Source organism: Setaria italica, chromosome IV (genome assembly GCF_000263155.2).
Source record: "Setaria italica strain Yugu1 chromosome IV, Setaria_italica_v2.0, whole genome shotgun sequence".
Lineage (NCBI taxonomy): Eukaryota > Viridiplantae > Streptophyta > Magnoliopsida > Poales > Poaceae > Setaria > Setaria italica.
This window is the reverse complement of record NC_028453.1, coordinates 19,915,533-19,941,087: the sequence shown is the minus strand read 5'-3', so window position 1 is coordinate 19,941,087 and position 25,555 is coordinate 19,915,533. Positions and strand designations below refer to the sequence as shown.

At 44.1% G+C, this 25,555-nt stretch overlaps 2 pseudogenes; both read right to left on the bottom strand.

Annotated features, from left to right (window-relative positions):
* Window positions 1-10,551: 10,551 nt before the first annotated feature.
* LOC101778790 lies at window positions 10,552-13,149 on the bottom strand (annotated as a pseudogene).
* Window positions 13,150-15,726: 2,577 nt separating this feature from the next.
* On the bottom strand, window positions 15,727-17,900 carry LOC101755833 (annotated as a pseudogene).
* Between the last annotated feature and the right edge of the window lie 7,655 nt (window positions 17,901-25,555).

Below are 25,555 nucleotides of genomic sequence, written 5' to 3'. Positions count from 1 at the left end.
CCATCTCGGAGTCTCTCCACCAACGAGCGAGGATCCGCGCCATTAACCGGAGGCTCCCCCATATCAACCAAGGGCTGCTCTACTGCAGACAGCTCTTGGAGCTTCAGCTTACAGGCTCTAAGCTCAACTTGTTGCGCTTGGATGGTTGTCATGACATTGATCAGTTCAACTTTGCCATCTCGGTGCATTTTCCTCTCTTTCTCCAAGTCGCGCTCCAGCTCAGACACCTGTTGCCTCAGTCTCTCATGTTGATCAGTGGCCCGGTAGTAGGCGTTCTGCCAATTAGTTGTGGTAGCCTTCAACTGGGGCTCCTAACTCTTACACTCTGCTCAACAAAGACCAAGTATCAGTTAGAAAGACTACAGGCTACAAGCAGATGAATACAATAAGAGGATGAGTACTCACCTTCAAGCTTCTGGTTCAGTGACTTGTTTCGGGCAACAAGGCATTCTTTCTCTTTCTCCAAGTCCTCCCTTTGTGCCCGAATGGTGCCGCCACGCTATCAAGATTCATGATGAGGTGAGAAGACTGCCGCAACTCCTCAACCAATTCTTTCTCCATCGCCTCAACCCGACGCACGGCATCGCCATGGTCCCACAGCAGCTGGGCATTCTGGTGAGAGTGGCTGATCAAGTTCTGTTTTCAAAGAAATTAGTACTCGGGAGCTGCGCAGAGTACAAGTTGCAAGCATCTAGAAGTATAGTACACAGCTAAAATCAAAACTCACCTTGGTATAAGACGCAACGTGCTAGTTCATCTCAAGGATTGTGGCCACCGTTTGTGCATTCATGTGACAGCCTGAGTAATTGAGAACCTAAATCAAATAATCAACAGGGTGATTAAGAAGCAAATCAAAGCTAACTCCAAATTGCTGAGAGTTAAGATCGAAAAACACCTTAGATTTTGCCAAGTCTTAAAACTCCTTCCTGTTGATGATCACCTGGAGAGGCCAATAAAAATAACTTTCATATGAGAACTTAACTATTGGCCAATACAAAAGTGGTAGAACTTTTCACATGGAACAACCTTCATAATCAACACTTCTTCTGATTTTGAGCAGAGGGAGTTCAAAACTGAGTTGAAGTTTGGTCAAATTTCAATCAAATTCCAAAAAACAGCTTTGAGCAACGTCCGCTAAAAAAATCCCACAATCCTATCTCCAAATCAGTCGAGCTTTTCCTTGTTGGCCTTTATAAAAGTCCTAGCCCACACCTTAAACTCCAACTTTTATTTTTGGAAATGCAAGAACAAAGTCCAAACTTGGTGAAAAAATACATGTTAAACACGACACCTTTGCACGACATGCATCATAAGCATCATTGTGCATATTTGAGCATCATGAACATCCTTTTGTGCATAGTTAACCATCATGAGCATCATTTGTGCATAAATGAATGTTTTGGCCACACATTGTTAAGTGCCTAGAAGTTCGTTTTTTTTGAAAAACCCAAATTTGTGAAGCAACCCCAATTTATTTTATACAACTTTGACTCCTAATATTTTATTCAAATACTATATACCATTTAGTGATTTTACAATATTTTTACCAATTTTTTCAGAGATGTTTTCTTGTGCCAAAAAAAATTTAGTTAAAGTTCAAATTTAGCTATTTTGTTTGGACCATTGTGTGCAAACCATAACAACTTTTGAGTTGATTCTTGTTGCATTGGAGTCTTCATGATTTTATCTTTCCAACGAGTATTTTTTGGGAATTTTTGGCACCTGTAGCTAGGTCGTTTTAGGGAGCAAAGTTGAACATTTTATTTTATCGTGGGCCCACCTATCAGCTTCATCTCCTACCTGTCTCCCCACCTATTCAGCACTGGTTGGGTGACCCAGGGCCTGAGGATGGCCGTTGGCCGGCCTTCCCAACGGCAGCAGGACCCTCTCCGCCCATAGGCCACCCAAGCCTCGCCCACATGAAGCTCCTTCCATCCCACGCCACCCCTAGCGCTCCATTGGCCAGAGCTCCATGCGAACGGCATGCCAGCCATGAGTTTGTTGATCACCGGTGCTCGCCACACCACCAATGGCCGTCTTGTGTCGCTGTGGTGTCCATATTGCCTCGCCGTTCTTATCCTCACCTCGCCCCGGCTATATCAGCAGCTCCAGCCCCTCCAGAACCACTCGCCCGTTCCTCCCAACCTCCATTGCCAGTATTGCCACCTCCAAATCCCCAAATTTCGCTGCCGAAATTCACTGCTGTGAGCAAGCCTCGAATCGATTCCTCGCAGCCACGCCTTTCTCACGACAATGCGCATCCATTTTGCCCCTTCCCGAGTTCTCTCCCTCGCCAGACGGCGCCCTCCACGGCAAGCACCCCCGTCGCCCATTCTGCTGCTCATGGGCCTCCCTGCGCACTGCCTATCCCTCGTCACCGGCCCCTTCTGGTGAGCTTCCTAGCCCCCGTGAACCACCCTTCTCCCTCCCCATGTAGTGCCCCTTCTTCCCCTACCACCGGCCCAAGGCCACCATGGTACCCAACCGTGCGTGCCTCTATTGTGAATCTGTGTCTGTGTGGGGGGGATCTGTGTGGGGAAGAAGAAGGAAATGTAGGGGGTATGGGAAGGATTCCAGGGATCTTTGCACAATTAAACCTTAGATCTAGGGGCTAGTTTGCAAGTTGACCTCGGTTTTCTTGATTTCCTAGATTTAAAAAGGCTGAAACTTTGAAAATGCATAAGTAGATATAGAAAAATGGGAAAATATGATCCTTGTTTTGCTAGGTTCCTGGTGACGTCTAGTTTCATTTAAAAATACTCATATGCATGTTGATGATCTGTATTTAGCACTAGATTTTATTTTGTGTTCAAGCCAATAAATGCACCATAAATCACCTAAAAATGGTAAAATGACAAATCCACCTCTTTTGGCTTAGTTGTGTTGAAATTGTTCTATATATGATTTTTGTAACACTGGTTCAAATGTTTAACCCACTGATTTGAAGCCAACATTGAAATACTAGGCTAGGTTTTATCTTTTTCAGTATGGATAGTAGAAAAGTGAGAAAAATACAAAACCACTTTTGTTAGATCATGGATGCAATACACTCCCTATGAAAAATAAGGGTCTTGTATGAAACTTGATGAAACATGCTTAACTTTTTGTAAAAGTTTAAATGAAGGAAAATATGGAAAATAGATGTCCTTCACTATAAATCATGGAAAAATTTCAGGAACCTCTGTTGCATTAGGTTAACTCACTGTTAAAATTTCAGAGCCAAACTCTCTGTGAAACTGGAGACAAAAATAGTTAAGTGCAATCAACCATAGGATCTTTAGTTAATTTTAATTATTTTTGTGGAAACAAATTATGAAAGTTAAACCCAAAAGAAATGAATGAAAACAAATTAAGTAATAGTAAGGGTAATATGGAAAATATCGGAAGAGGTATAGAAAAACATTCAGAAATAGGATAACTTTCCGATTTAAGCTTGATCAACCCTAGGATGGCACCTTTTCTCTTTGGCAGTTAGTAATAACAAACCTAATATATGTGTACACAATCACCATCAAAGTCATCTCTGAGTTTTGAATCCCAACACACCTTACTTTACAAGAAAATAAATGTTTATAAACTTGTCTAAGTGAATGTGGTCCAAAATACAGCCTATGCTTGTGTAATAACTTATGAAATTCAACCTACACATAAAAGCTTGTTTTTGAAATCATGCATTTGCATCTCGTGTAGAAGCTAACTGCGCTGACGGAATGTATGAGCTCGGCCCGAAACACGAAGTAGGAGGGTGTCTGCTGAGCTGAATGTGATCAAGGCAAATCAAGGCCCAAACCAAGTTCAGAAGAGCCCAAGGCTGAGTTAGGGCAAGAAGGCAAGCCCCGGAGCATAACCCAATTTTCTAAATTTATGCACTACTTATGCTAGTTATGTTTGTACATTATGTTTACAGGAGTTGTTTGAAAACCTAGTTGCATGATCCTAGGTACCTATATACTGAATACTAGCATGATAGGTCGTGTAGTTGCTATGCTAAATAGGAACTCGGTAGAAGTCGAGTGATTTCCTGTCACTCGCGAGTTATAGGAGTTGCCTGTTTACTTATGTTAAAACCATAAGGATGATGGACGGGGCCGAGCAATTGGTTCTGAATTGGTGGATTGCCCCGTTTGTCTAGAAGAAAGCTGCTAAGGTCGTAATGTGTTGGCGTTCGTGGTCAAGTGTTTGAAAGTACTAAGCTCATACCTAGTATGGGATAGGGAAGCCTAGAACCTGATTGGTCCAGGACGTGGGCATACTCCCCACTCTCTCTGGAATTGGGTTCCCCTGCTGCAGCATGTGGGTACAAGTGCAGTCATAGTACGACGTTGTTCCGGGACCGTGGGGCCTTGTATCCAAGGGAAGTGGGCCCTAGCCACATGCCTAGGAACTGATGGGGATGGCTAACATGTGTGGACCCATTGTGGTACGCAATGTCATGGGATTAGGTTCACATTGCAAGATTAAGAAACTCGATTTGAATTGTCTGCCTCTCACAGTTTGAGACTGCTTGACTACTGTGCTGCATTAAGTAACAAGTGAAACATGGAATGCTTATTTAATGATGATGATGCTTGGAATAAAATGTTTGCTCAACTTGCTTGCTTAGAATAGGTTGCTTACCTAGAACAAATAATCTACTAGAACCTGATGCTAAAACTTAAAAGTAAGGATCTACTTAGATGCTTTGGCAAAAACAAACTCCTCCGCCAAAAAGCCTTGCATGTCTAGAAGTCGGTGGAGTAGTTGCCACCCGACGGGTAAGTCTTGTTGAGTATTAGTATACTCAGCCTTGCTTGTGACTTTACTTTCAGGTAACTTAGATGTCAATGAATTGGCTACTAGCATCACTTGGCCTACCTAGCTTCCTCTGGGTTGGACGGTTGAGTGGGATCCCTCCTCGGATGGTGAGGATAGGGGTCATTGATGTCATGAACGGCTTCATCATGATATCATGTATCGATGTTTAGCTTCTGCATGTTTTACTTCTTCGTTGTTTGAAATCGTGCAAACTCTATCTGAATTTCTAAACTCTGATGTAATAAATTGTTGATCTATGTTTAATGTGAATGGAATGTTGTAGTCTCTGTGTAACCACTCACCTTCATGTGAGCAATGCTTTCTGCATCCTGAGTAAGTGGTTTATCGGATGAAATCCGATGGACGACTAAGTTGACTTGTTTAAGGTGCATGATCATGTGTTAGGCAACTTAAGTGCACTTTAGCCAGGTTAATTTAGGCAGTTCCACCACAGTTGAACAGAGGATCGTTGAGCTACTGGACCTCCTCAGATGGCATCCGATCCTCCACGCTTGGCTCAATCCTCATGCTGGGCACTAAGGCCATCTCGCCTGTAGAAGACGTACCGGCTCCATAAGACATCCTGATTGCCGAAGCCACAACTTCAAGGGCTTGGGTGGCTTCAAGCTCAGAGGCATAGGGAGCAGCAGCGCTGAGAGGGATAGTGTCCAAGATTTCATACGGGGGCGGATTCTCCACCGGAGTTGCCTCAGGAAAAGCTCCGGGTACATCAAGCTCGGGGGCTTGCTCAGCAGCATCACTCATCGAGTCGAGTATGTCATGCACCAAAGCAGCAACAAATGATGCGGCCCCTGTTTCTGACACTGAAGCCGGATTTTCTTCCACTGGGACCACAATAGGCATGGAGGCTGGATCTTCACCTGAGTGGCTAGCGCCATTGGTTGTAGACTTCAAACCCGATGCAGGAAGGCTAAGGGCCGAAGAGGTCCTGCACAGCACAAAGTGTCAGTGACGGAAGACAACCAAGTACTCAACCTAGAATTAGTACTCATACAACAACAAAATGCTTACCTTGTGGATCACCATAGCTTTAGCGACGGGTTACCCACCAAGCGTAGCGGCTGGACAGTGGGGGCGAACTCTCCTTGCGAGACATGTGGAGGTGCTTCCTAACTACCACCAGCTAGGGTAGTCTTGTCTTTTTCCTGCATGGGTACTTCAATACCCGTAGGGTTAACTTCAACAACGGGGAGTTCTTGATTATCGCCGACTTCAACGACCTCCCTGGGGGCTGGAACTTCCGACAGGATGGCACCAGTAGCTGCCTCCATTGCCTCGACTACATCATCAACTACCTACAAATACAACAAAATCTTGATTAGTAGCCATGAGATCAACATACATATACAATCATACTCGCACCTTAGGCTTTTGCCCTTCGTCAAAGGTTATTATCGACGGAGGTGTGTCCTCGATGATGCGAAGACTCCTCAAAGCACGCGTCTTGGCAACTGTTCATCTCTTCCTCGGCGGTGGGGTCAAATTGGCCTCAAGCTCATCTTCCGCAGGACGCTTTGATGAGCCAGAGGATGCCCTGGCCTCGCCCGAGGCATGGTGCTGCACAACAAAATCCTCGACGGCATTAGTGTCTGAGCTACTGAGGGACTCGGTTCCTTCTTCCTCCTCCTCCTCTTGGGTGGCCTCTAATCTAGCTATATTCCACCCAAAAACCTGCGGTGCACTTTCAACATCATTGGTGCCAAGTGGAGGAGGGGGTGAAAAGAACATGAGTACATCCTCCTGCATAAAGGGAGACCAGTCGGAACAGAAGATCAACAACGAATAGGTACTCGGGGGCTACGGCCACAGGTACTTACTTCTCTTGGCGGGTTGAAGGAGTTGAATGCCGAGACTATTCAAGGGATCTCAGAGACATTCTTGAAGATGTGTTTCAGCCTCGCCATCACCTCATTGGTGGAGAACTCCTCAGGTGACATCCTTAACGGATCATCAAGGCCTGAGTACTCATAACCCCATGTGTGGTGGAGTTGCAGGGGTTGTACTCACCTCCTCAGGAAACTAAAGGTCACTCCAATGCTTGTCAGTCCTTGCTGCTTCAGATGGGCGATCTTGGCTAAAAGCTCAAGTACCTGGAGACTGCTCCCGAACGTTGGCTCATCAATCGACCCATTGTTCCACTCCGGGCGGTGGCCAATCATCTTTGGCAGCTTCAGTTCATGGTCTTCAATGTGACTCGATCATTTGGTAGTCCAAATACAGACTACTACTCTTCTCCCATATCTGAGTTCTGGTGCCTCCGACTACTTCAGTGTTCTCCATTCTTGGATGCGGCTTCACCCAGAATATATTACGAAACAACTGGAAGTGGGTTGAATCCCCAAGAAAGCCTCACACAAATGCACAAAGATAGAGATGTGGAGGATGCCATTTGGGTTGAGGTGGACTAATTAAAGTTTGTAGTAATCCAGAAGACCCCGAAGAAAATCAGATGAGGGGACAGCAAAACCCCGCTAAACAAAGTGCGCAAAAGTTACCGTCTCGTTGGGGTGCATCTCAAATGGCCATGCATTACCGTAGGCACACCGCCAGCCCACGACTACTTGGTCCTTCAGTAGCTTCGCCGACACCAGGGTTTGGATCTCCTCTTCCTTTAGGGTGGACGTCTTCAAAGCCAAGGCCTGATTTGGTAGCACGGTCTGGTTCATTTTCCTGTACTTGGGCGGAGGCAGCCGTGGCTCCTTCCCCTTTTTGGATCCCTTCTTGGAACCCTCATCACCTTTGGCACCAGCAGCTTTCTTCCCCATCCTGATTGTTGCAAGCCTCTTCACGCGCATATACTTGGGCACTCGATAGGGGGGAGACGGTGTTGGCGATCTAAGATTGGACTGCAGCGGCGCTTGGGGCTAGGGTTTTTAGCAAAGGCAAATAGCAGATGCAAATGGCAAAGTAAATGGGAGAGGTAACTTCTCCTGTCTGTTTATAATAGAGGTGGAGTAAACGGAGGTAATGACCTTGCCTTTTTCTGACGCGCAAGCTACCGCAAAATGAATGGGTTATCGCCCCCAGCCGCAAAATTCGCATATGGTCGTCAGCTACTGAAATTTTCACAAGAGATAATATTACTGTTGGCAAATGGTCACGGTGACTATTGATTAACCCTTATACCTCCTGAAACTAGTCGAGTAACGGCTCGGGGGTTGTGTGCCACGTGCTCATCAGTAGGAAAGTTTTTTGTTTTGAAGTTCAAGGCAAAGACAATGAAGATGCAGACTGACCCTCAGCCTGATTTTTCGATTCAACCTAATGCTCAGGGGCTACTCCATATGGAGTGCGATTTTCATCACACTTCCATATATAAATTCAAGGACAGACATTTAAGGCAACATCAAATGAGGCTTGAGCACATTCTAGCCGCATGACAGTACTCGAGTCACTTAAAGACTCAACCTTGATAGAGTGCTTAGGAGAGCACTAAAAACTAGTCGGATGAAGCCTATGAAGGTACTTAAGACTGCTGCATTTGACTAAAACGTACTTAGGGGCTTGTCATACATACATCTATAAGCCCACAGGAAGGTTTGGGCAGATCCGTATACAGGACTGTGCACTGAGACGTGTCAGACATGAAGACTACGGTGCAGGGCGGCGTAGTCTACGTGGAGGACAGGAACTAGTCGAGGACTCAAAAAACTACTCGTAACAGTTAGAGTAGGACTCTCTAGTCGAATCTGACTAGTACTCCTGTAAGATAACTAACCTGTAACCCTGCGCTCCCGATATATAAGGGCGAGCAGGGCCCCTCAAAAAAAAATTCAATCCAATACAAGAAAACGACACATAGGACGTAGGGTATTACGCGATCTAGCGGTCTGAACCTATCTAAATTGCGTGCCTACGTACACCATCAAGTTCCTGATTTCGACGACACCCACCAACCAAAACTCTATCCCAGGTACTCCCCTGGGTAGGTTGTCGGGTTTAAAGACCGATAGGTACCATCACAATCATGTACGAATTACAAAATACAATCCAATGTGAGTCTTACATATGGAGCCTAAGCCACATGCTGCACTTAGACGGTATTTACCAATTCAGGTTATCCTTGTGGTGATACAGAGTAAATATCATTCCTGCCCTTGATTCCATCCGTTCCAAGAATTCAGAAGAATCTTGGACCAAACGCTTCATAATATCTTCTATGGCCTAGCTGTTATGCTTTCAGAGCTCGCACTTTTACAAGTACGAATTTGTGATTTGACATCAGATAAGGTCGATTCGGCCAGCCTCGACAAGGCCCTTGATGGACTTGTACCGAGAACATACAAGTCGTCGGCAACCAAGTCCACAACCTCCTCTATACTGCATCGAAGCATCACAGGTAAGCAAAGCATGTAACGGTGCAAATCAAGATTTGAAGTGTGCTAAACATGTCATCTAGCTGGAAGGCTGCTACGTCACTCTTAGTCTTGCAGAAGACAAAGGTATCAAGCTGAGGCTCTGGCACTAAACATGGCATTTCAAATCGAAATCAAATTAGAAGTTGGTCTATTAAATGGACATTCCTAAATTCCACATCTTAAGAAATAAAAAAATCAAAAGCATTCACTTTTTCACAAATACGGAACAATTCTTTATTTACTCTTGAACTTTGCCTCAAAGTGAAGCAAAAAAAAGGCTTGTTCAAGAAAACGTGAAGCTAAGTTTCTGTTCTAGCTATGCCTATGCCCTATAGTGATCATCTCCAAAAGCTCTGAGATGTTTGTGACTGCAGACATGTTAGTTAACCCTTCGGTGAAGAAAGTTAATTATTAACTGAATGCTTTCTTCAAAAGTATTTCTTAACCAAATGCACAACAGTTCATTAGAGGATTGTTAATTTTCATCATGCAACAGGCCACAGCTTTACAGATTTAAAGATTCTGAACATGGATCCTTGGGCATTGGGCAGACATGAGAAGAAGGTTATTATGCTAGAAAGATGCACTGTGTGCCTGGTCGAGTATCTCCTGGATCACTTTCTGGAGTGTAACTTTATACAATTGCAGATTATCATTTTGTGACCGCATCACGAACTTTCAGTTCGTTTCTTTCCATTAGGCTACTGACATTAAGATTATGATGCATCCAAATGTGATAAATCCGATAGAAACGTGTCCCTATGCATTAGTTTACAGATTCAAGCATTAGTTACGCATCAATGGATGAGGTTGTTAGGATAATAAGAACACTGCCAGAACAACAAATTTCAACCTGATAAGGATATAAGGCAGTATAAGATTCAGAATCAAATAAAATTGTCACGCTTCGTGGCAACCTGGTGGGAGCATCCGATGGTTGACTTTGCCTTATTTCTTCCGCAGCGTACCAAAACTTCCGACGCTTAATCCAACGCCTTCTGGGGGCCATTGGAACATCCGATGGTGTTGTTTTCTTTTATTTCTTCGGTTCATTGCATGCACCAAAGATACGGTCACTTAGATGGTCCTTCTAGTTGGTATCCAAATATCCGATGTGACCCGAACAAAAAATTAGTCCATTGATCCAAACACAGATCCGTAAGTTCATGGGTTGCGTAGTTTCTTTAAGAAAAATATTATGATCAGAATCTGAACTGACGAACACTATGAACCTTCTCTACAGGCCAATTTTTTTTTTGATAACTTGAATGAGCCACTGGTATATCACCAAAACAAGTATGAGGAAGGGTGACCTTTTCGGATAGATTAATCTTGGGCCAGGCATTACTATGCAACATGATCAGAAACCAAAACTGAATTGATGATGATGACCAGGACTACATGATCCTGATTTCATTAACAAATGGAGAGAAAACCCACGAAAATAGATAAACTAAGTTTGGAACCATCACAATCATGTACAAATTACAAAATACAATGCAATGTGAGTCTTACATATGGAGCCTAAGCCACACGCTGCACTTAGACGGTATTTACCAATTCAGGTTATCTTTGTGGCGATACAGAGCAAATATCATTCCTGCCCTTGATTCCATCCGTTCCAAGAATTCAGAAGAATCTTGGACCAAAAGCTTCATAATATCTTCTATGGCTTAGTTGTTATGCTTTCAGAGCTCGCTCTTTTATGGGTACTGATTTGTGATTGACATCAGATAAGGTCGATTGGGCCACCCTCGACAAGGCCCTTGATGGACTTGTACCGAAGAACATACAAGTCATCGGCAACCAAATCCACAACCTCATCTCCACTGCATCGAAGCATCACAGGGAAGCAAAGCATGTAACGGTGCAAATCAAGATTTGAAGTGTGCCTGGGCACTTACATGTCATCTGGAAGGCTCCTACGTCACTCTTAGTCTTGCAGAGGACAAAGGTGTCAAGCTGAGGCTCTGGCACTAAACAAGGCATTTCAAATCGAAATAAAATTAGAAGTTGGTCTATTACAAGGACATTCCTAAATTCCACATCTTAAGAAATAAAAATTCAAAAGCATTCACTTTTTCACAAATACGGAACAATTCTTTATTTACTCTTGAACTTTGCCTCAAAGTGAAGCAAAAAAAGGCTTGTTCTAGAAAACGTGAAGCAAAGTTTCTGTTCTAACTATGCATATGCCCTATAGTGATCATCTCCAAAGCTCCGTGTTAGATGTTTGTGACTGCAGACATGCTAGTTAACTCTTCTGTGAAGAATGTTAATTATTAACTGAATGCTTTCTTCAAAAGTATTTCTTAACCAAATGCACAACAGTTCATTCAAAAGTATTTCTTAACCCAATGCACAACAGTTCATTAGAGGATTGGTTATTTTTATCATGCAACAGGCCGACAGCTTTACAGATTTAAAGATTCTGAACATGGATCCTTGGGCATTGGGGAGACATGAGAACCTAGTTATTATGCTAGAAAGATGCACTGTGACATTTGTGCCTGGTCGAGTCTCTCCTTGATCACTCTCTGGAGTGTAACTTTATACAATTGCAGATTATCATTTTGTGACCGCATCAGGAACTTTCAGTTCGTTTCTTTCCATTAGGCTACTGAAATTAAGGTTATGATGCATCCAAATGTGATAAATCCGATTGAAACGTGTCCCTATGCATTAGTTTACAGATTCAAGCATTAGTTACGCATCAACGCATGAGGTCGTTACGATAATAAGAACACTGCCAGAACAGCAAATTTCAACCTGATAAGGACAAGGCAGTCTAAAATTCAGAATCAAATAAAATTGTCATGCTTCATGGCAACCTGGTGGGAGCATATTGATAACTTGGGGATGGAAGTCCCAAGATGCGGTAGGTAATCAGAACCATCACATGATGGCAAGAGGCATTCTTATACCCGAGCTGCTATTAACTTGGCAGCTAAATTTTGTTATGTAGGAACGCTACTTTTGAGTACAACTAATAACCAGATTTCCCAAAGATACTTTGTACCAACTATCAGGCCGGCCGCCTCAAAAGAAATGGTGAAACTTATATTACCAACTACTCACATCCAGCAGCCCATGCAAAATATGTAATGACTGAAGCTGCAAATGACAGAAGCAGTACGGCAACAGGACAAGGAACTCCAAAATTTGGCAGATCAAGTGAAGGGTATATACCTATGTCATCCTCAGTGCTCGATAAGGACTGTCTGGTAACCGAGTCATAGCCATACGGTAGCTTCGACAGCACCGACTGTTCGAGATATATGCTTCTCTATGATCACAGCGCAACTAGTGACAGATCAAACACAAGAAATTGGTTCCCATCAGACTCATCTAGTTTCACAAGCCAATGCGAAATAATTGGGGCAAATGCCAGTCGCACAGTCAGAAGATACCTCTTAGCAAACCAGTGCTCCTGCAGCGACAGCCGGCTGAGGAGGTCGTCAGACCTGGAGATATGCATTGTGTACTTCTCAATCTATAGCCAGCAAGTAATCAGACTGGCAACAATTCGGTAATTGCATTTACAACTGGTCAGTTTTAGCGAACAGATTGGGATTTGATGCGACCGACCTTCTGCAGACGGAGGCGGAAGTAGGAGAGTAGGAAGAAGAGCGTGCGGTTGGCGTCCATCTGGTAGAATGAGACCACCAGATCGTCGATGCCGCTGTCGACCAAATCGTCCAGTGTCTCCTCCTGGTGGCATCGCGGTAGCGAATCCGCATCAGACCCAGACAAGTAACAGAGGGAGAGGAGGGATGGCGAGAAGAAGAAGAAGAAGCAAAGGGCATACGAGGAGCTGGATCTGCTCGTGGACGCGGGAGACGAGTGGGGGGTCGAAGCGGAGGATCTCCGGCGCGGCCTTCTCATTGCGTCAGGCTCGCTTGAGCAGCTCCGCATCCGTGGTCGCCGCCTCAGCCGCGGACGCTGTCGCGGACTCATCGTCGTCCTAGGAACACATCTTTCTCTCTTGTCCCTCTCGCTACTGGCTCGGGTGAGCGAGCCGACTACTTAGGGCATGTACAACCCTCAGTGAAGGTTTTCGTCTCTTAGAGCCTCGAATTTATCGTACAGACAGGTATAAAGATAGGTCATACAACCCACAGACACGGATCTGTCTCTAAACTATTTAATGCTTTGCATGTAGTTAGGATCAACTATAAATAAATTTGTGTATACCACATATGTCTATTTTATAGAAAATGTATCAAGGATAAATAAGAGCAACATGATTACAATTTTTTTAAAAACCATCAATATAATAATTATATTTCATATAGATGCAACGTCTTTTATCTAATTTCCTTTGTTCCATAGCGTTGCCATATGTGCTCCATTAGATCCTTCTTGAGTTTCCTATGTGTTGGCCAAGCTTTGATAGTGGAATTTCTACGAAGTACCTCTGCAAAGGTATGATTAGGGTTGTCGCTTGTACGCACTTCAGGTGGGAACACTATCATCGCACTTGGATTCTCATTCAAATCCAAGACTTCTCTAATTGAATCCTTCTCATCTTCCACTATCATATTGTGAAGGATAATACAAGCTTGCATTATGTTAATAACGTCCCCCTGCTTCCATAACCTTGCTGGTCGACGAACAATATCAAAGCGTGATTGCAACACACCAAACGCGCGTTCGACATCTTTCCTCGTCCCTTCTTGCATCAGTGCAAATAATTTGTCTTCCGCTGATTGAGGGGCTGCCACTGTCTTCATAAATACTGCCCATTCTGGATATATTTTATTGGCAAGATAATAACCCATGTCATATTGTGTTCCAATTACATTATAGTGTACCGCAGGAGCTTCCTCTTTTATTGCTTGAATGAACAGTGGTGACTTGTTTAGAACGTTTATGTCGTTCTGAGACCCGACGGTACCAAAGAAAGCATGCCATATACGAAGATCCCGAGTTGCCACCGCTTCAAGGATCATAGTAGGAACGCCTTTATCACCACGTGTGAACATGCCTGCCCAACCTTTCGGACAATTCTTCCATGCCCAATGCATACAATCGATGCTTCCCAACATTCCTGAAAAACCACGAGCCTCATTTTCTCGTAATATTTTTTCCAGTTCATCGCTTCTTGGAGGGCGTAGATATTCTTCACCAAATTTTTCAATCACCCCTTCAGCAAATTTTCCCAAAATCTCCAAACAAGTGCTTGCAGCTATGTTTAACACCTCATCAAGTTGATCAGCCGAGGTTCCATAAGCTAGCATCCTGATAGCCGCGGTACACTTTTGAAGCGGTGAAAGTCCATTCCTACCAGTAGCATCGGGTCTTTGGGTGAAATAAGGAGACCAATCACTGAGTGCATGCACGATACGTAAGAACAGTGGCTTATTCATCCTAAATCTCCTACGGAACATCTCATTGGTGTAGATAGGATTTGCAGAAAAGTAATTAGCGATAAGATCATCATGAGTTGCTTCTCGATTCCTTGGTATATACCTACACGGTCTAGTTTGTCGACGACGGCGAGGTACTGTTGATGCTTCTCCATCGATGTAGGCCTTCAATTCCTCTTGTATCATATCTTCTAAGATTTCATCCTCTGCTAGCATATCTTCTACGGTGAACACCTCTGCAGGATCAAATTCCTCGGCACCTTGCACCTCATCTTGCTCCATAGGAACTAACTAGAGTGGAAAATGTACTGCTCTGCGGTGAACAAGAGTGGAAAATGTACTGCTATGCAGTGAACATCTTGCTCCAATTTATAGTGACATGTTTTGCGGTGAAAATGTACTGCTCTGCTCACATTCCTGATAGCATTCACATTAAAATAACACTCACAATGACATGTTCACACTCACAGTGACATGTTCACATTAGCACTACGCATTCAGATGACATTTAGAATTCACACTCACAGGAGCACTACGCATTCAGATAGACATTCACATTCACATTTCAGTAAACGTGACCAGCTTTGGAATCATATTCAGATACACACCACATTCACATTCACATTTCAGTAAACATGATAGTATATGGGAAGTTTAGAGAGACACCACATTCACATTCAAATTACATTATATGGGAAGTACCTCATGAAATAAATTAACACGGTAAGTAGCTCATGAAATAAATTAACACAGTGCCATGGAAATAAATAAGCTCAGATAGCACTTGTCAACATACAAAATTAACACAGGTTCTGCTTCCAAACACTCATATAGCACTCAGATTCAATGACATGTTCAGATAAAAGATAGCAATGGCATGTTCAGATAAAAGATAGCAATGACATGTTGCTCAAGTTACCTGTTCAGTCACTTTCAGGAAAAAGGGCCTTCCTAAGACACTTCATGGCAGCAACTCGCTCTGCCTTTTCCACATCAGACATTGAACTTGTATCTTGTAAGATGAGGCTATTATAAGCCTCCATCATCTTTGATTCTTTCTCAAGCTTCTTTCCCTCTTTGGTCTCTTGTGCAGTAAGGTGAACAAGTTTTGTGATCTGAAGCTTCTCAGATGATAGCTTCTGCTGCAGTTCCAATATCTTCATATGGTTTGCATTTGTTTCCTCCTAGATTTTGCTTAATCTACCTAATTTATCTAGATCAATGGCAGATTCCTTTGAGTTACCATCATCTTCGCTGCTGGAGCCTTTTGACTTGCCTTTTGCAGCTAGAGCTGCCTTTTTAGCTGCCTTCTGACCCATTGGTCGATTTGGCATCTCTTCCAAACTTTCATCATTTTCCTGATCCCTTTCATCATTTTACGTGCATTCCTCAGCTCTTCATTGTATGTTTTCCACTTTGACACTTCTCGACAAATTTTCCAAACCTCAATCCCAACAAAGGGTCCTAGTTTTGCATCTTTGTTGTCCTCCACATAGAACTTGTGGGCTGCATCAATCCATATTTGATCGGAATATCCACTTGTAAACACTCTGCGAGCCTTTACATAAGCACATTCAAAGAGGTCCGTCCACCTATTAATCTTGTGCCATCTATCCTTGCATTGCTTCAGATTTCTCTTTCGAAGTGGTGGGGTAGTCTTGTTGTAGGATTCAACAACCTCACCCCAATACTGGTTACCACCCTTATCGGCTCCACAGGTAGAGTCTGTTGAATGTTCTATCCAAGCGCTCATCAATCTAAGATCCTCTTCCTCTGTCCATAGGATCCTCTTCTCAGTCCTAACATTGTCATTGTCAAGTAATATTTCTACTTCAGGCGGTGAACTTGCATCATTGTTGGTGGACAGTGGTCTATTCAAAGGGCTGTTATGAATAGGTGCACCAACCAAATGGAAGTTGTGTGGCTGATTTCCAAAGTAGCTCATGAAACCACCAGATGGACGTGGATCTTTGTCCCTGCAAGAAACAAACAATGTTCAGATACCTTTACAGCACACCGTACAAACATCTTCCAAAAATACTCCTACAGTTCTGATTATGTTCTGACCATTAGCAACCATAACCACTATGGCTTTGATTTACTTTGCCTCAGAAACCATCAATTTGCAGATTTTGTTCTATGGTTCATCTTAACATCTACAGTTCTCAGATACAGTACTGTGATTCTAAACCACTTAAAATAAATATGTTATCAGATACAATACAGTTCTCAGAAATGATTAATTGATGATGGACATACATGATGAAAAGAAGAGCTCACAGAATAAACTAGTGAATCCTAGAAATAATCACTCTGTTACTAAAAATCTATAACCAATCAGCAACTTGCATCTACTGGTTGCTCCCTGTTCAGCAACAGTCTGTCTGACAGTCTGAGTATCATCAAGAAAATATTATGAGAAAAGAATCATCAAGGAAATATTCCAAGAAAATCTACTGCTAACGAACGATCTGATAGGTGCCAAAAATAATGTTTCGGTGCATTGCAAGGGGAAACTACTACTTAAACTAGTTGGTGGGCATCTAAATACCAAAATCATGCAAATAACTTGAAGAAAATGCACACGCACAGCAATTATATATAGCACAATCATCTATCCAATATGTTGCAGAATATAGCACTATATATGTGGCAGAATGTATGACAGTATGAGTGGATTACCATGATACAGGAGAAGACGGATCACTGCCGGCCGCATCAAACCAGGCTTGAGACGGTGAATGAGAGCGGGCCGTCAGCGTCGAGCGGCCACTGTCTGCACAAAGAACCTCTTTCAGTCTAACACATTCAGTTGGATATAATACAGAATTCAGAAAATCATGCAACAATCATGTAACTCTGAATTCTGAAATCTGAACTATGAGCTGACACTAAAATTATTTGTGGAACTCTGAATATATGAACTCTGGAATCTGAACTGTAAAATTTTTCATGTGAACTCTAAAATCTGAACTATGAGCTGACACTAAAATTATTTGTGGAACTCTGAATATATGAACTTTGGAATCTGAACTGTAAAATTTTTCATGTGAACTCTGAAATCTCAACTATGAGCTGACACTAAAACTATTTGTGGAACTCTGAAATCTGAACTCTAAAATTATTTAGGTGAACTATGAGCTGACAGTAATCCAAATAGCATAAAAGATAGATATTACCATGATGGATCCCAATCTGTTGAACGCCCAAACGATGGAGAAATCGGATCAACGATGCCTAATTCTGACCAAGCAGTAGATGATGAAGGGGGGAATGGAAACCCACCATCCAATGATGGAGCTGTCGCCGGGCCGAGGAAGGCAGCTCCGCCAGATCCATCAATGGAGGATGGAGCCATCGCTGCGCTGTACCCGAGACCACCAAAGATAGGGCGGGACGCCACTGCCACCGACGCTGATCTGCTTCCACGACCTAGGGTTCGGCCCGCAGAATCCGTGCCTGAGGCTAAGCCGCCACCACAACCGAGGGTGCGGGCTGCCGTCATCGAGCCACTTCCATGACCGGATGTGTGCGTTGGGGCCGCGGCTGTCACTGTAGCAGCAGCCGAGGCTACCTTGCTCTTCTTACTTGCGCCAACTAGCTTGCTCTTCCTAGTCGATACGCTCAACATAGCAGTCGCCGAAGGTTGGCGGTGAATGGCGAGGAAGAAGAAAGGACCTGGCAATGCTTCACCTTCACTAGGTACATATGGAGAAGATTTGGGAGCGAGAGCACCTTCTCCCGTGCGCGCAAATCACACCTGCTCGCGTGAGCGCCCGGGATCCGCACAACGACGAGTCGAGGAGGCGGCCCGTACAACGCTGTTGGAGCCATCTCTTTCTCCTCGGAGCACGGGACGTTCCTGTCGCCTCGCGAGGCGACGCCGGCTCCGTCTCTACGCTCTCACAGGGTGTTTTCTGTAAAAACTACACCGAAGGGATGGGGTGAAGGGACCGTTGTACATGCCCTTAGTGGCAGTGGGGGGGCGTCTCCGTTGGTTGTTGCCTCTTCTCTGCTGGAGCAGGGCTCGGTTTTTGGCGGGAATTTGGGGCGTGTTCGTGGGGAAACCATGGGAAACTGGAATAGCAGCAGCGCTGGCGGTCCGCCGCTGAGGAGTGAGGAAAGTATGCAGAAGGCCAAGATGGGCTAGATTGGTATTGCTATTGGACTTTGATGGGCTTGTATTGTTCTTTTTTTTAATAAAAGCCTGGTAGGGCTGGCTGGTATGAGTCTATCCAAACTCTTTTCACGAACTGGTACTCGCCAAGCTCACTCAACTCGGGCGCACCGTCTTCAGGGCCAAAGCCACGGTCACTGTCACGATCTCGTCCTTGTGGCTTGCAGCTTTGTTCCTGATCTCCCTTATCTGGATGCATGCCATGATTGGCTGGCGAGCAAATAGCTCACTCAAGATACTACTCTAGGAAACTAAGGGTACACAAGTTGTAAGTATGAAATGCAGAAATGTAAGGAGGGGATTAGAGGAAGCAAACTCTTGACACAAGGATTTTTTTTTCCCGTGGTATCGATAGGCACTAAGCCACCACTAGTCCACGTTGTTGAAGCACTCACACAAAAGTATTGCTACCCAGTCACCAAGTCTATCCCAAGGCACTCCTTGACTTGCCACAAAAGCTTGGCCACAAAGGCACACGCCAAGTTCCTTGATTACCTTCATGCCGTTTCCACTAAGGAGCTTCTTCACGAAGGAAGGGGGTCTCCACGTCCCCCGCACAAGGTCACCGATGCCGCTCCACACCAAGTCGGAGGGTCGAAGACTTGCTAGCGAGCCACCAAGGCTCCAAAACACTGGCACACCTCTTGTACAGCAGTGGTTCACTCTAGAACCAGATCACAAGGTCAACACACCATGCACTCACTCCTCTCTAGGCCTATCCTAGCACTAATCACTCTCCTGAGCTTGTGCTAAGCCTTAGATAAAATCACTTAAGCACTTTTGGTAGCTTGGATGTGTTTTTGATGAGTCTTGGTCTTCAATGCATCCCTTGACACTCCAGCAACTCCAAATGGGCATGTAGTGGTAGTATAAATAGCCCCAAAGGCTCAATGAGCCGTGACTCCAACGACTAGTAAAAAATTATACCATCGGATGTTCCGATGGTCTATTTTTGGCCTGCATTAGAACATCCGGTGCAACTAGTCGTTGGACTCCCCGCGCTGAAATTCTTTAGAAATTCATCCGGCGCTTGATCCGATGCCCCCATTGGATCATTTGTTGCCACTGGCCATGTCACATAGCCGTTGAATCCTCTGATGTCATTGCTCCAACGCTTCCTCTGATGGTGCCATCGGATCATCCAGTGCTGAAGGCATTCTAGCCAAAAACTCTTCCGTCAGGGGTCAAAGAAATTATGCTTGGTCCGACGCTCCTATTGCGCATACCGTCGGATCATCCGCTATTGGATTTTCTTTATCTTCCAAGCCTGTCCCTCAGAATTTGTCCGACGCTACTAGATTTGCGACAATCGGAACTGTGGTAGAACCACCCAAATTAACCCAGCTAAAGTGTTCTCACCATCGCCTCAAATGCGAATAAACACTTTAATCGAATTAAAATGGTAGTCTATCGGGTTTCACCCGATACAACGTGTTTCTGATCAAAACAAGCATACAAACTCGCACGAACATGAGTTCAGAGATTACAACAATCCAAATAACACATTATAGGTCCCACATTAAGTTATTACAACCAAGTGTTCGAATGCACAAAAGAGTAGTTCAGGTTCATAGCAGTGGAAAAAGAAAACGATGGTTCTAATGACGATACATAATACCATGGTGAAGCTTGCCACGATATCACTCACCACAATCCTCACCAACCGAGGATGGATCCCACTCAATTGTCCAACCCAGAGGGAGCTGAGACAACCAAGTCACACTGGCAATCATATCCTCAAAATCAACATTACCTGAAAACGTAGCCACAAGCAAGGCTGAGTGGCTGAGTATACTAATACTCTGCAAGACTTACCCGTCGGGTGGTATCTAATCTACCGACTCCTAGACATGCGAGGCTTTTTGGCTGAGGGATTTGTTTTGCCAAAAGCTTCTAAAGTGGATCCTTACTTTTGAGTTTTAGCACCAAGTTCTAGTTGATTAACCATTCTAGGTAAGCACTTATTCTAAGCAAGAATGGTGAAACTGTTGGGATACGAGGTAGGCTACACTAGCGCAAATCAAAATTTCTACCGCGTAAAACCAGGAAGAACTGCCGTATAAGGATCACGGGATTACCACTCGACGCACTACTGGTGCGGAAGATGTAGATTTGCGTCAATGCAGCGAAGATGATCAACGTAGTCGTACGTAGTCCATCAACGTAGTCGTACGTAGTCGATCACATCAACGTCCAGCAGCTCCTCAGCAGCTCGTCCACGTGCAGCAAGATCGCCCTCGTGCCGCGGCTCGTCGTCGGCTCGTCGTGGCTCGTCGGCGGCTCGTCGTGGCTCATCGGCGGCTTGTCCAAGTGTTGCAGGCGCAACACCTCCAAGGTATCCACACGTGCAGGGAGGAAGCGTCGCAAGCCGGACTGCTAGATCCGCGAGTTGCAACAGGCGAGGACGTGGGAGGCGCGGCAGATGTGTTTTTCCAAAAGGTGTAAACCCTAGGGCGCCCCCACCCCTCTATTTATAGAGGTTCCTAACGGGCCTCTGGGTCCGAGGCCCATTAGTACTTCTAAACCTAATCCAACTCGGATCACATCCGAATTGGGCTTCCAGCCCCTTAAGTGTGTGACCCTATGGGTTCGGATACGTATAGACATGGCCCGAGTACTCCTACTCGGCCCAATAGTCGGTAGCGGCCTCTAGCAAGATGTGCCAACTCCTATACGCACACGAAGATCATATCAGAGGAACCATCACAACATAATATACATGCTATTCCCTTTGCCTCACAATATTTGGTCTAGCTTCAAGCCGACCGCTCTTTCTCGATCCTGTGATTCGGAATCCCTTTGTAGGTTAAATCTTAACCGTACGTAGCATGGCCATGCATTTTCGGATCCGATCACTCGAGGGGCCCAGAGATATCACTCTCAATTAGAGAGGGGCAAATCCCATCTTGATTGACCATGTCTCATAGCATGCTTCTTGACAAACCCGAAACCTACCTTTATAACTACCCTGTTACGGCGTAGCGTTTGATAGCCCCTAAGTAGGTCGATCCACATCTTGAATACATGCGACAATCTCAGGTCTAAGGACAAAGCGTATATGTTGTTTAAAGAGAGAACTACTTCTCGTGTTGGGTCAGTCCTAGCACATGTCTCCACATGTGTCCACATTATTAGTTCAACATCTCCATGTCCATGACTTGTGAAACATAGTCATCAACTAATACATGTGCTAGTCTAATATTCATGTGTGTCCTCACATGAACTCCGACTAGGGACAACTTTAGAATAACCATACAAGTAAAGAGTTTCACATACAATTCTCATAATTGCAAATCAATTCAAGTAGCCTTTAATGGATATTCAATGAACACAATATACAAATCATGGATACAAATGGAATATCATCATCTCTATGATTGCCTCTAGGGCATACCTCCAACAGTCTCCCACTTGCACTAGAGTCAATCTAGAAGGTACCTAATACCCATAGCTCTTACATGCGCATCATGCTTAGCCTGCGGGAGTGGTTTTGTCAACGGATCAGAAATGTTCAGATCCGTGTGTATTTTGCATATCTTGATCTCACCCCGGTTAACGAAGTCTCGAATGAGATGAAATCGCCGCATTACGTGTTTGTTCTTCTGGTGGTTCCTTGGCTCCTTTGCTTGCGCATTGCCCCATTATTATCACAGTAGAGATTCAATGGACTAGACGCATTTGGGAACACACCAAGCTCAATGAGGAAATTCCTTATCCAAACACCTTCCTTAGCAGCTTCCGAAGCCGCGATGTACTCGGCTTGTGTCGTAGAATCGGCCACCGTCTCCTGTTTGGAACTCTTCCAACTAACAACACCATCATTTAGCGTGAACACAAATCCTGATTGTGACTTTGAATCATCTCTGTCGGTTTGGAAACTAGCATCGGTGTAACCTGTTACAACGAGCTCCTCCTCACCTCCATAGACGAGGAACATATCTTTAGTCCTTCTCAAGTACTTAAGAATGTTTTTCACCGCTGTCCAGTGACTCTCACCTGGATCAGATTGGTGTCTGCTTGTCATACTTAGCGCATATGAAACATCTGGGCGAGTACTTATTATTGCATACATGATAGATCCAATAGCTGAGGCATGTGGCACTCTACTCATGCGATCCCGCTCATCAGCAGTCGAAGGACACTGAGTCTTGCTGAGATGTATGCCATGTGACATAGACAAGAACCCTTTCTTTGCCTCTTCCATGCTGAATCGCTTCAACACTTTGTCAATGTAAGTATCTTGGCTTAAACCTATAAGACTTCTCGATCTATCTCTATAGATCTTAATGCCCAGAATATATGCCGCTTCCCCTAAGTCCTTCATCGAAAAACTATTTTTCAGTGAAGTCTTTACGGACTCAAGCATAGGAATGTTATTTCCAATCAGTAATATGTCATCCACATATAAGATTAGAAATACTACAGAGCTCCCAGTAACCTTCTTGTAAACACAAGACTCTTCTTCATTCTTGGTGAAGTCAAACCCTTTGACCACTTCATCAAAACGAATGTTCCAACTCCTAGATACTTGCTTCAATCCATAAATGGATCTCTGAAGCTTGCATACCTTTCCAGCATTTTTCCGATCGACAAAACCATCGGGCTGTATCATATACATGTCCTCAACTAGGTTTCCATTCAGGAAAGCTATCTTGACATCCATCTGCCATATCTCATAATCGAAATATGCAGCTATAGCTAGAATAATCCGAATGGACTTAAGCATCACTACGGGCGAGAAGGTCTCGTCGTAGTCAACTCCTTGAACTTGTCGAAAACCTTTTGCGACAAGTCGTGCTTTATAGGTGTGAACATTTCCATCCATGTCCTTTTTCTTCTTATAGATCCACTTGCACTCTATGGCTTTAACACCATCAGGCGGGTCAACCAAGTTCCAAACTTGATTGTCTCCCATGGACTCTATTTCGGATTGCATGGCACTCTGCCATTTTTCGAAGTCTGAGTCCATCATTGCTTCTGCATATGTTGCAGGCTCATCATTGTCCAACAATAATATTTCCCGCATTTCGCGAAGCCTTGCCGACCTTCGTGGTTGTGGCGGTGCTTCTCTTGCCATAGGTATCTCAACTTGTTCTGCTACGTTAGCATCACTCATTGATTCTTGCCCGATCGGCTCATCTTGAACTTCTTCAAGATGCACTATCTTTCCACTCTTTTCTCCTTTGAGAAACTCTTTCTCTAGGAAAACCCCGTTCCGAGCGACAAACACTTTGCCTTCTTATCAGTTGTAGAAATAATATCCCAAAGTTTCCTTCGGATATCCCACGAAAATGCACTTATCCGACTTGGGTGTGATCTTGTCCGACTGAAGTCACTTGACAAACACTTCACATCCCCAAATCTTTAGAAAAGACAAACTAGGAACCTTTCCAGTCCATATCTCATATGGTGTCTTAACTACGGATTTAGATGGTACCCTATTAAGTGTGAAAGCTGCTGTTTCTATAGCGTATCCCCAAAATGACAACGGTAGGTCCGACTGGCTCATCATTGATTGAACCATGTCTAACAAAGTTCGATTACGTCGCTCGGATACACCGTTTCTCTGAGGTGTTCCAGGCGGCGTAAGTTGTGGAACAATTCCACAACTCTTTAGATGATTACTAAACTCGTGGCTCAAATACTCGCCTCCACGATCAGATTGTAAGGTCTTAATTTTCTTGCCACGCTGATTTTCAACTTCATTTCTAAATTCCTTGAACTTTTCAAAGGTTTCAGACTTATGCCTCATCAAGTAGACATAGCCATATCTACTAAAATCATCAGTGAAAGTTATGAAGTATTGGAATACTCCTATAGCTGTCGTGCTCATTGGTCCGCATACATCACTATGTACGAGTTCCAACAAGTCTACTGCTCGCTCAGGAAATCCTGTGAAAGGCGTCTTGGTCATCTTGCCTAGCAAGCAAGCCTCACATGTCTCGTATGGTTCAAAATCAAACGAAGTTAGAAGTCCATCAGAATGGAGCTTCTTCATGCGCTTTTCACTTATATGACCCAAACGACAATGCCACAAGTAGGTAGGACTCAAATCATTAGGCCGAGGCCTTTTAGCACTTACATTACAGACAGGTGAACCATCAAGATTTAAAACAAATAATCCATTCACAATGGGTGCAAAAGCCATAAACATATCATTCTTAGAGATCACACAACCATTGTTTTCACTCGCAAATGAATAACCATCCTTCATCAAGCATGAAGGAGACAAAATGTTTTGACTTAAACTAGGAACGAAATAACAATTATTCAACTCCATAATAAATCCTGACGGGAGGTGGAGTTGCATCGTCCCGACGGTCAACGTAGCAACTCTTGCATTATTGCCCACGTGGAAATTAACTTCTCCTCTTTCCACGCTTCTACTTCTTATCATTCCCTGCATCGAATTGCAAATATGAGCAACCGATCCGGTATCAAATACCCAAGAATTAATAATTGTATCAGCGAGAAAAATGTTGTCTATAACATTAACAACAAGCATACCTGAGGAAGAAGTACTCTTACTTCCGCCATTCTTCAACGAAGCTAGGTACTGCTTGCAGTTTCTCTTCCAGTGACCAAGTTCATGACAGTAAAAGCACTCTTTGTCTGGAACAGGTCCAGGTCCAGCTTTAACCTTGGGTGCTGGGTTTGGCTTGGACGTTCCAGCCTTGCCCTTCTTCTTCCAAGAATTGCCCTTCTTCTTAAAGCTAGGCTTGTTCTGTATAGCCATCACATGGCTGGTACTAGCGCTTTTCTTAATGTCAGCCTCTGCTGTTTTAAGCATGCCACACAGCTCATTCAGACCCTTCTCCGTCCCATGCATATGGTAG